Source organism: Eumetopias jubatus, unplaced genomic scaffold, assembly GCF_037043125.1.
Source record: "Eumetopias jubatus isolate StellerSeaLion01/CBP00866 unplaced genomic scaffold, mEumJub1_p1.0 scaffold_4, whole genome shotgun sequence".
NCBI classification, from domain to species: Eukaryota; Metazoa; Chordata; class Mammalia; order Carnivora; family Otariidae; genus Eumetopias; species Eumetopias jubatus.
In genome coordinates this window covers 86,586,630-86,598,380 of record NW_028274810.1, presented here as the reverse complement: position 1 = coordinate 86,598,380, position 11,751 = coordinate 86,586,630, and the positions used below count along the sequence as shown (strand labels likewise).

Below are 11,751 nucleotides of genomic sequence, written 5' to 3'. Positions count from 1 at the left end.
TACGCCGCCCCCGCCCCCCCCCCCCCCCCCGGCCCCCACCCCGCCCCCGCCCCGGCCCATTTCAGGAGAAGCCTGGCCACTCACCCTCGGCTCTGCCGCCTGGGCTGTCACACTGGAGATCTCTGTGGGCAACAAGACAGGCAACAGGGGATCTGAATTGTCAGGTGGCCACAGCCCAACCACTCACTGCCCACTGGCCCGGTCTCCTCCACACACCACCCCCAGCTCCAGTGCGCACACCCGGCTGACCTGGGAGAGAGAGGGCCCCCGTGCCTGGGGGCTCTGCCAGGTGCTGGCTGTCAGCTGGGGGTGCTGTGGAGCAACTTCGGCCTGAGCCCAGGCCTCGGGGTGTGGACAGCGCCTGGAAAGGACCATCGCAGCTCAGGTTTAGTGAGCACCTACTGCGCGCCAGGCACTGGGCTGGAAGCTGTCCAGGCATCGTTTCATTTAATTCTTCATACAAATCCTGTGAGGTAGGGGCTATTAATAACCCCGTCTTGCGGATGAAGAAATGGAGGCTTAGAGATGAAGTAACATCATTCGTTCATATACTCATTACTTATGGAGTGCCTACTGTGCACAAAGACCGGGTAGACAAACAGTGATCAGATAATCATAAATGATTTAATTATTAGTGGGATAAGAGCTGTAAAGAAAAAGTGAAGAGTGCTTCAGGTCAGGGGTGTGACAATCATACCAGGGAGTCAACAACAATAAAAGCTCACACACTTTGGGGACGCTTTCTCTACTGCCAAACAATGGGCTAATAAGCACTTTGTGTGGATTATCTCGTCTAAGCCCCCTGCAAACCTGAGATCAGTATGATTATCATCCCCACCTTTACAGAGGAGGAAACCAGCCACTGGAAGGTGGTGAGCACCACGAATTTCTGTCCGTCTGTGTATATCTTCTGTGTATTATCTCCCAACACCCTGATCAGCACGTGGCCCACAAGCGTGCTTCAAGGAATACTTACTATTTCTTATGAATGAATGAACAAGGTGCACAGAGCAATCAGCCCTGCCTTTTCCCATGTGGTTCTCTCTCATTCGTCTCCAGACCCAAAGGTGGGACCCAAGAAGGGTGTGCAGAGAGGGCACGAGACAAGCATGTGGAAAGGGATGTTCCCTGACCCCTCCCCACATTCACCAGCGAGGCCCTCTCTGACCCCATCTACCCCCATCGCACCTCTGGCCACAGTCTGGCCCCTGCTGCGCACTCTCAGAGCCTTCTCTACTTCCCCTTCACAGCAGCTGTCACGATTGCAACCAACTACTTATATGACTAGCTTTTCGGTGAGTCTCCTCCGCAAGTGTGGGCCCTTCATGGGCAGGCACTGTGTCTGTCTTGTTTACCGCTGTATCCCCTGACCCCAGGGCCTAGGCTTTGGATGCTACATAAATATTTACTAACTCCCTGAGCTGGTCAGGGCAGAGCTGGGATTTAAATCCAGGGCATGTGTGACTCCCAAGGGACTCAGGGCCCAGACCACGGGGAGGGTCTTAAAGATTGACCCCGACCACTCCTTAGTGTTTGGCTCTGACCTGATCCCCAGGGTCAACCCCCCACCCCCAACACGTGTAGACTCCCACCAGCTGTCATACCGCCCAGGGCTGTCACCCCACAGGAAGACCACAGAGCCGACTCGGGGACAGGATGGTGTGGGAAGGAACACTCTCCCACTCCCCCGTGGTGGGCAGCGATTTCCAACCTCCAAAGCATTTCCACACATATGACCCACTGAATCTTCCCAGCAACCCGGGAGACAGGGCTGATCATCCCTGTGCTACAGAAGAAACAGGCTCAGAGTGGTGGTTGTGGAACTTGCCTGAAGTCACATAGCTGCAAAGTGGCAGGACTCCTAATTCTGCCCTAAGCCCAAAGCCCGCTTCCCTTCCCAGCTCCTGCAGCTTTCCTTCAGCCACTCCTGAAAGCGCTGCTCCTAGAGCTGAGGTCTAATTTAAGGCTGGGAGGAACCTTAAAATCGCCAAGCCATTTGGCTTCCAAACCCTGGGCCTGGGGGAGCTGTGTAACATTCCAGATACCCAGGCCCTCGTCCAGGGGAGACTGACTCACAGATCTGAAGGGACATCTGGGAATCTGTATTTTTAATCCGCTTCCCCATGGGTACCCTGTTCTGGTGCCACCTTGTGCTCTTCCCATTTTACAGATGTGGAAACTGAGGTAAAAAGAGGGAAAGGGCCTTTGCCCCAGGTCACAAAACGGCATGGGAGAGAGAGCCCTTCTGTTGCTTATCCAGACAGAACAACCATCTGTCTACTGTCCCTTTTTGCTCGGCGGTTCTCAGGCCTCGGCTGCTCCTCACTGTCCTGCCCACTCCATCACGCAGGGTCCTGCTCTCTCCCAGGCCAGGCTCTCTCCTCCATTGCTCTTGCAAGAAGGACTGTGGGTAACAACCTCACAAAGGAGGGAAGGGATGCAGACCCTGGCATCTCCAAGTCCCATTTCCAACAGCATGGTTGACCCCTGGCTCCTGAGAGTCTTTCAGATGCCTCCCTTCCTGAGGGTGGGGCTCACCAAGCCTCCGTGTTCTGGAGACCTCCCACTTGGGGCCCGAGGGTGTGATCTTGGCAGAAGAGAAAACCTCCTCTCCGGTGGTTGCTTCTGTTCCACCCACCCGTGAAGACCTTTGGGCATGTCCTCCTGCCAGACCTCCTGACTCTGTCCACGGCTCTCTCTTGCGGCCTCCAGGATCTGAGGGAAGCAGCCGGCTGCCCTCCCCACCACACCCAGGCGGCCATTTTCTTGGACCCCTCCCAAGGGCACCACCTATCCCATGTCTGTGAACAAAGTCAAAGGGGTCCTTCTGTCTGACAGTCTGCTTCTGGGTCAGTGTGTCTGAGCCTGCCCATGGGGACACCAACCGGCTGGGAGGGGGCTGGGGGCCCCAACCTGCTGTGCACAGTGCCGGGAAGCGCCAGCCCACATCCTTGAGTCCCCAGCCCCACCCTCCCCCGCTGCGGCTGTGACCACCCCACCCCTTCCCCAGCCCGCCTCCCCCTCCCCCACCCCCAGCCTCCCCAGGGGAGCCAGGCTGCCAGCCCCAGCTCTCACTTCCGGCCTCATGACCCTCTCTCCAGCCTGCACACTCCTCCCCCCACACCATTTCCCTCCCAGCCCAGATTGAAGGCCCAGGGATGTCCTCAAAGGGAAAACAGTGCATCAGGGGGGCTATTACTACTGCTGTGAACCCTTCCCTATCACCTCCCTTCGGGGCCTTAATCCCCCAGGACCTGCAGCACCCCTCTCAATCTCCTTCAGCCCTGTCCCACCCACCCGCTAGTGCCCAAAGATCTTCTTCCAACCGGACTCCAGCCCAAAATCCTACCAAAAAGGACAACGATGAAAATGAAAATAATAACAGCAGCTGTCACTTATTTGGCATTTAAATAGAAGCCCAGAGAGGTTAAGTGATGCACTTGAGGACAAACAGCCAGGACACCGAAGAGCTGGAGTCTGAATTTAGGTTTGTTGAGCTCCTCCCGTGCAAACTTCTTCACTGTCCAGAGAGTCAGCTCCCTCCCCTGCAGCCTCCTCCAACAGTCCCAATCCTCATCACCAGTTCTAATTTTTGACTTCTAATCTACCCCCTCCCAGCTTCTTCATCCCCTCCCACCTCAGCCATCCAAATGCACTACCCTCCCTCGCCACTAGGTGTCCCCTTAGAGCCACCGATGCCCCCAAGGGGAAGCAAGTCCCGCCTGGCCTCCAGGAGTCATCAGCACCCCCCCAACCGTATAGCACACCCCACCCCACCCTACCCCCAGCCACACAGAGCTCCTTTGTGCAGCCCTCGCCCACCCCCTTCCTGCCCAGAGCGGGGCACCTGGCAAGCAGGTCTCCCCTAGACCCGGCCCCTGCCAGCCCCCTGCCCTGGGTGCCAGGTGTTGCGGGCACCATGGCCAGCTCTGGCTGAGCCTGAGGGTCACCCTGCCTGGCGGCCCTCCCTTCCTCCGTCCGAGGTCACCCAGGGACTGTGCTCCCCGCCCTGCTCCACCCCCATCCCCTCCTGCCCTTGGCCCTTCCAGACTCCTGTCCCGGTCTTTCCTTCTGTCTCCCGGAGGCCTCCCCTCCTCCAGCCCCACCAGGCCCTCCCCACAGCCTCTCGCCCCCGCCCACCTCCTTCCCCTGAGAGCTCCTCGTTCCCCCCCCTCCCCGCCCAGGTCTGAAGAACTCCTCCTCCTGGAAAGTTGCTGCTGGAAAGGAAGTGACTTCAGCAATTTGGCCACAAGGCTGGGCACTGCTGAGCCCTGCTCAGCTGAAGGCCTGCCCAGCCCACCTCCGAAGCACAAACGGAGCCACATGCACACACCACCCGCAAGCGTGCACCCAGAACCCTGAACGCCAGCTTCCCTGGTGACATGCGGAGAGATCCTGTGTGCACATTCCACACCTAGTGTGCCCACACATCAGCCCGGTGTGTTCAGATTCCTGGTTACACATCTCTCCATTGTGCCCTAGCGCCCTGCACACATGCACCATCCAGTGTGGCCCCCATCACGCTCCAGTATTCCCACACCTACCCAGGACACACCCTGAATCCTGCACACTCACCACTCCCCTGTGGTACCTACACAGCCCTCAAAGGTCCCCCAGCCCAGTGCACTTATGTAACTCCTGCATACAGAACCCTGCGTCCCTAAAGACAGAGCCCTACACACACCGGTTTGCACACAAGCCTGAGGGCTTGCACACACGATGCCCTGTGCATTTACAGTTGGGCACACAGAGAGCCCTGCATCCTCCCGTAGCCACACCTCCCACCCTTACCATCTCAGGAGGCCCCACCCCTAGACCTCAGGCCCCAGGAATGCTCTTTTGGAAGCTGGGTGGAGTCCCCAGGCAGGCTGGGCTCTAGGGAGCTTCCTGGAGCCCGCAGGCTCCGTGTGTCAGTTCAGGGAGTTGCCTCTGCAGGGCAGGGCAGCCCCACCTGGCCTCCGTGGCTCTAGAGCCTGGGTGGGCTAATCGGGGCCAGGAGTAGGGAGGCAGCTCCTGCCCCCACCCCACCTCATCTGATGAGGGTGACCTGGCCTACCTGAACTACCCAGGTCCTCTCGGCACCTCACCTTGGCCTCCCAGCTCTCTGCTTCCACAGACTCCAGCAGACAGGGGTCCTGGGTGGGGGAGTGTCAGCGGCACACATCAAGTACTCTGGTTTCTATCTCTGCCCTGAGTTCTGCTCACTGTCACAACCCCTTTCACTTCCCAGTTCTCTAAGGTCAACAAGGTGCCGGGAAGAGTCCCCAGACTAGGAGGCAGTACTGCGGGGGACTTGCTGTATAATCCATGGGCCTCAGTTCCCCTTTCTGGATAGTGGGGAGTTTTGAGTAAGTTGGGTTAATATATTTTGATTCTATAAAGTGCCTCTTTTTGGCCTAAGCTGGGAGGGGGGATTCCTGCTAAGACTGGGAAGTAAGTCCCCCTGATCCCCACTTTCTGGGGGTGTCCCAGGCACAGACCTGGCTTCCCCGTACACTGTTACCTGAGCAGGCTGTGTAGACAAGGTCTGGCTCAGCAGGAAAGGCCTGTCTTCGCCAGTGATTCTAGGGTGGTCTCTGCGGCCGCCTGAGAGTTGCCCCGAAACCGGGGCCCTCTGCACGCACTTAGCTGGGCAGGCTCTGGGGTCCAGGCCGATGGGTAGACAGGTAGGCAAGCTCCCATCTGTGGAAGCAAACACAACATCCCAGGCATAAGCATGGACACAGGATGAGCCGGATAAAGGGACCAGGAGGCTAGCCTGGATGGGGTCTACTTTCGAATACCAGATCACCTACAACCTCATCTCGCTGGGGAACTGTGAGCCTATCCGTTGACACCCCAGATTCCTGTTGGGAAGCAGTATCTTTGTACACGTAGGTACGCACATGCATGAACATGAACACACATGCTATGGTGGAAAAGAACCTGACCTTTGGGAGCCAGACAGTCCTTGGCTCAGCCCTCACCGCAGGATCTTGGGTAAGTCAGTTAACCTCTCTGGCTCTCAGTTTTCTCATCTATAAAATGGGGAGATCTTACGAATGGGGAAGGAATGCTTTGGGGAGACTATATATGCTAACAGCTTATTTAGAATGCAGGTGTGAGAACCACTGTTAAAAGACACGGGGAATGCAGATTTCCAAGCGCGGTGTATATGCAGCTGGCCTTTACTCTTCTCCATCAGCAACTGCTTCTGTCTCGTTTTCTTTAATAACCATGGCTCTCCTCACCACCCTCCTGCTTCCTGCCCATGTGTCTGCCTCCCTGAGGTCTGTACTGGAGCCCAGAGGGGGTCTGGGAACGAGGCCTCATGGGCTGCTTGTGGGTTCTAGTTGCCTGGGAATTTGTATGTGTGGTAGAGATTGTGCCTGTATAAATGCGCGCTTGTGAGCGTTCCAGTGGCTGGGTAAATACACCTGTATGTGGGCTCCTGGGTCTATTTAGTCTTCCGCACATTTCTAAATCTGTGTGTGTACATGTGTCTAAGAATGTACATGCATGGGACCCTATGTTTGCTCAGTTATGGTGTATGTGGTTAGTCGTGTGTGTGTGTGTGAGAGAGAGAGAGAGAGAAAAAGAGAGAGAGAGAGAGAGAGAGGGACTGATGTGTACCTGGGTTCAGTATCTTCAGTTATACGTGTGGGTGTGTTTATCTGGGTCTGTTCAGCTTTGTGTGTGCCCAGCTGAGCCTGTGTTTGCACGCCTGCGAGGACACAGAAGTGTGTGTCTGCCTTTCTGGAAGCACCCTGACCCCAGCTGCGGTTGGGGTAGGAGTGGGCCTGTGTGTGCGCACACGCTCTGCCTGGCTCTCTGCATCTCGCTGTGTCAGGAGCTGAACGGGCTTCTGCCTGTCTCCGAGCTCCCTGGATGCGTGGGGCGGGGAGCGGGGGGTAGGGTGGGGGCGTGCGGCTGATCCTCCACTGTCCCTGCAGGTCTCCCATCTCGAGGCCTGTGACTGCGGGCACTGGTGTCACTGTGGATCAGTGTTACCTCCTCCCTACCTCTGCCTTTTTCTGGGTTTGCAGGGTCACAGCGGACAGTGTGACTGGTCACGGTGTTCCCATGGGTCTGTTTTGCTGGGGGTCAGTGTGCCCGTGTGTGGGTCTGTGCATGTGTGTGCTGTATACCCTCGTCACTGGGGGCCTGCGTGTCAGTGGGTCCTTGGGCCACATCACTGTGTCTGTGCCAAAAGCACTACGTGTCAGTGTCAACATGTGTGAGAGGGTCCGTGTGCCCCAGTGTGGCCGGCAGCACAGCCGAGCCTCAGTGTTCGGGCGGTACCTTTGTGTAACTCCTCAGGCCGTGTGTGTGCGTGTGTGTGCACTGCATGCAAGAGACCCTTTGTGAAACAGTGTGTGTCTGTGTCACTGTGTTTGTGTGCCTGCTTCCCTCCTCCCTCCCTATCTCCTGCGTGCTCTCTCTCTCTCTCTCTCTCTCTGTAGGAGCCAGACAACTCCCCAAGCCTGGATTAGGGACAATTTATCCACAGGCAGAGAAGGAGAATTCCAACCTGCCAGAGCCTCCCTCCTCTGATCCATCCCCCCTTTCCCCGTGGTTGGGTGGGCACAGAAATGCAGCCCGGCAGCTCCCAAGCCCTCAGGGAGCCCCCACCTCTGCAGTTCCCCAGAGGCCCAAGAGGGTGGAAAAGATGGGAATCTGGGTGGCCCCAGAGCCCTCCAGTGGGGGTGGACTGGCTGCCCCCCATCCAGGCCCCCACAGCTCAGCTCATCTTGGCCCTGTTCTCCTACATATGGTGGTGGGGGGGGGGGGGGAGTCTGCATGGGGTCTGCCTGGCCCTGCGGGCTGGACGGACCTCAGGAGCAAAGCAGCTCCCAGCCCCTCCACAACCTGATACTCCCCAACGCCAGCGCCCCACCACCCCCTTCAATGGGAATAACTGGGGGCACCCGCATAGGCTGGGGGAGATGCTGGGCGTGGGGGTGGTGTGGAGGGGGGCACAAGGGGGGGGCTGAGCTGGGACTGAGGCTCCCTTCACGGTGCTCCAGGCGCAAGGCAGAATCACATGTTTCCCATTAGCTGCTCTGGCCTCCTTGTTCAGGGGGTGTTGGCTGGGGGAGATTTGTTCTGGTTGCAGACACCAGCCGAGACCACACAAGAGAGAGAGAGAGAGAGAGAAAGAGAGGGCGAGGGAGGGAGGGAGGGAGGGAGGGAGAGAGGGAGAGAGAGAGAGAGAGAGAGAGAGAGGTTGAACCCCAGAGGGACAGGAAAATACACAGAGACACACAGAGGGAGAGAAAGTGAGACAGAGAGACACTAGAGACAGAGACAGGCAGTGACAGACAGAAACTGTGAGACAGGCACACAAGAACACAAAAGCACAGAGGCAGAGCCTGGTGATGGGGAGGGGCTCACGGGGGCGGGGGACAGGGAGGTGGCGATGCAGGTGGAGAGGATGGTCAGAGGCTCAGAGTGCGAGTGAGACCAGGAGGGCCCGAGAAGGGAGAGCAGCACCGCCAGAGGGGCAGGAGGGCGACAGGGGCGAGGCACAGGGGGCACCCGGGAGAGGGGCTGGGTGAGGGCACGGAGATGGCCACGGCAGCGGCGTGTGGGCAGGGGGAGTGGACGCTGTGAGCCGGCTGGGCTGGGGCAGCCAGCGCGCCCGGAGCCTCCCGCCTCCTGACCCTCGAGCCTCAAGCCTCGGCGAGATAACAGGCCGAATAGTGCTGACTTGCGGTTCAGAAATCCAATATCCTCCGCGGCGCACTAATCGACTACCTGAGCTCCCGGCCCGCGCCGAGTTGCCCCGATTAATCCTGCGGCTCCACAGCCTTAATTAGTTTAACAGTTTCAGGGGCAGAAGAGGCAGGGACTGGGGTCCCCCCACGCTTGCAGGGACGCAGACCCCCATGCCAACCTGCCTGGTGCCCCACCTCCCCAGTCATACCTTCTCCTGCCCCAGAGGCCCCTTGCCACATTGCCTGAAAAACACTGGGTCCTTCCTTCTGGGAAACAGTCCCAAGGGTTGGCACCTGGGTCAGAAGGAAGGTCATGGGGGGGACTCAGACCCACACCCCCCCAAACCCACCACACTTGTCCCTGCGCTCAGGGCTCTGAATGCTTCCCATGTCCAGCCCTTTGGGGCCCTGTGGTCTACATGGGAAGGCCCTGCCAACTCTGGGCCCCATACCACTGGGCAACATGTTGTCTCTTTAGGGTGAGAGACAAGCTCCCAAGTTACTGACAACCTCCCAACAGCATGAGATAATCACACATGTCACTCCCCACAACAGCATGAGATGGGCACGTGGTGACATCTCACACATCCCCAACAGTCAGAGACAGGCGTATGGGGTGGTGACTACCCTCCTAACAGGATGAGCTAAGTACATAACCTGTCACTTCCCCAAAAGCGTGAGATGGGCACATCTGATACCCCCAGACAACAGGAGACAGGCACACACGTGGTCACCCCCACCGTGGTGTAACGAACACGCAGCCAGGCACTCCCACACCCATGAAAGGATGTAAAATGCGGAGAACCTCTCTCTCTCTCTCTCTCTCTCTCTCACACACACACACACAGACAAGCCTCACCTTCCAGGTGTGAGGAAGGGAAAGACCCCCCCCCCAACCCAAATGAGTCAGGGACGCCACCTCACCCCTTCCCCGGGAACCCTCCCTTCAGACTACCAGAGGGGCACACAACAATGACCCCCCTGACTGCTTCAGACAGGTGACAACCCCCCGCCCCCCGGCTCCCCCATCACTGTCGCCAGCCTGGGTGGTGCTGTCCTCTGCCTGCAGCGGCGTCACAGCTCACAGGGCATGAATGTCACCCCCGCGCTGCCAGAGCCGGGCACAGCCGCATGTTGCCCCAGCGACAAACACCACTGGCCCCAGGAGGAGGTGGAGGCGCACAGGGCTCTGGGCCTGACCTTGGTCCCTGGACACCAGGAGGGGAGGCGCTGGGGCCTCCCTCCTGGGTAACTCTGGCTGCCTGGTGCTGGGGCAGACGAGTGCTGGGAAGCAAGCTGCCCGGGGCACAGACACGCACACAACCTGGAAAGGCCACCTCCCGACGCTGCCACCCCTACCCCGTTTCTAACTGAATGTAGTCCTTATCTAGGGAGGGGGCAGAAGGAGCGGCGGAGAGAGGGCTGTTGTTGGGGCCTGAGGAGCTGTTCCTATAAGACTTCTCAGAGATGGGTGGCAGGGAGGCAGACCGAGGGGTGCGGTCACCATGCCCTCAGGCCCCAGGACTGAGAGGGTGTGTGACCACAGCTTCAGACCTGCACTGCCGTGGGGAGAGCCCCCGGTCCTTATGAAGGCCCCCTCTCCAAATTCAGGCCACAGAGCCTGACAAGGAGGCCAAAGTCCAGGGGCATGACTCACCCAGGGAACAGGCCCAGCCTGCTGGCCAGAGAGGGAGGGAGGCCAGGAGCCAAGGGGCCTGGGTTCAAGTCTGAGCTCCTCCCAGGCCAAGCTGAGTGACCTTGGAGCATGAGCTCGGTCTCTATAGCTTATGGGGAGGGGGAAGGGGCAGTGGCGAGGGAAGTGCCAGAAAGAAGCTGAGGCTGGAGACCAGCAAGCAGAGCCCTGGGGGCCATGGGAAGGACGCAGCAGACCAACCCGGCTCCACTGCTTCCTCACATGGAACCTCAGCTTTCTGTACCTCAGTTTCCTCAGCTGGAAAGACAATGTGACACGAAATGGGCAGGTGCTCAAAAAATGGGAGCCTCTCACCAAGGAAGGGAAAACAGAGAGGGCGAGGGACTTGTCCAAGCCACAGAGCAAGTTAGTATCCACTGAACTCAGCCTCTAGCTGCGGGTTTCCCACCCGGAGCTGTTTCCGTAAGACTGCGTGGAGATCAGTAATGAGTTGGGGGTGAGGGGGGTAAAGGGAGGATGTTGGGGGTGTTGTTGGTTACAGAGCTGCCCTACACTCCCATGAAGACCAAGGGAACTGTATGGGAGTTTGCCATGCATCCCGACCTTTACCCTAAACCCCACTTGGCTCATCTTCAAACACTGGACCAGAGGGCCAGCTCTGAGGGAGGGAGGCAGCCCACAACCCAGGCCCCCCATGACCAGCGCCTGTATCTGGTACTTAGAAGGTTTGGGGTATCTGGGATCAGTGTCCAGAGCCTGCCCATCGTACAGGAGTCCAGAGAGGGACAGGCCTAGCCTGAGGTCACACAGCATGTCAGCAGCAGAGCCCAGAGCCCTGGCCAGGGACAGTCTCAGAGCAGAGTCCCTCTAGCCCCTGGGGATGGCTGGAGCTGGGGAGCCCTGGGGGACTGAGCGAAACGTGGCGACAGATGGCCTGCCGAGGCAGCGGCGATCTGGGCGGCTGGCAGGCATGCTCGCTCCCGCGCAGGGAAGCGGCTAATTTTAGCTGAGGCCTCGATGCCAGCTTTGTTCCCCCCACCCACCCACCGAGGGGGCCCAGCATGCCTTGCGTGCAACCCGCCTCCCCCAGGCACCCCTACTCCCCCGCCTGGCCCCTTGGTGAGTAGTGCCCAGACCCCAGGGTCCTAGAACTGTCTGCCTGACCAGGTCCCATCATACCCAGAGGCAAGGGCTGGGCCCTGGAGGCCTGGCACCCCCACCCCAGGGCCTGTTTCCCATGACTCCAAGTTCATTCCTTGAAGAGGGGCGGCAGGGAGGAGGGCTAGAGGCCACTACCCAGACTGGGAGGGAGGGCCTGACGCAGGGTCTGGTACTCCTGGGGGGTGGGGGGGTAGACGGGGCACTGTCCTCTACTCCATACTTAAGGGGCCCAGACCCATA

The 11,751-nt window shown here is 58.8% G+C and overlaps 1 protein-coding gene across 4 annotated transcripts in view; it reads right to left on the bottom strand.

Moving 5' to 3' along the window:
- AHDC1 (AT-hook DNA binding motif containing 1) overlaps positions 1-11,751 on the bottom strand; it is a 65,027-nt gene that overhangs the window by 16,117 nt on the left and 37,159 nt on the right. For all 4 annotated transcript variants that reach the window (XM_028113828.2, XM_088022542.1, XM_028113827.2 and 1 more), the window contains exons 3-5: positions 5,504-5,682; positions 250-361; positions 85-122 (exon numbers count right to left, since the gene is read on the bottom strand). The gene's annotated coding sequence lies outside the window, so the exon portion shown is untranslated. The remainder of the gene's footprint in view (positions 1-84; positions 123-249; positions 362-5,503; positions 5,683-11,751) is intronic.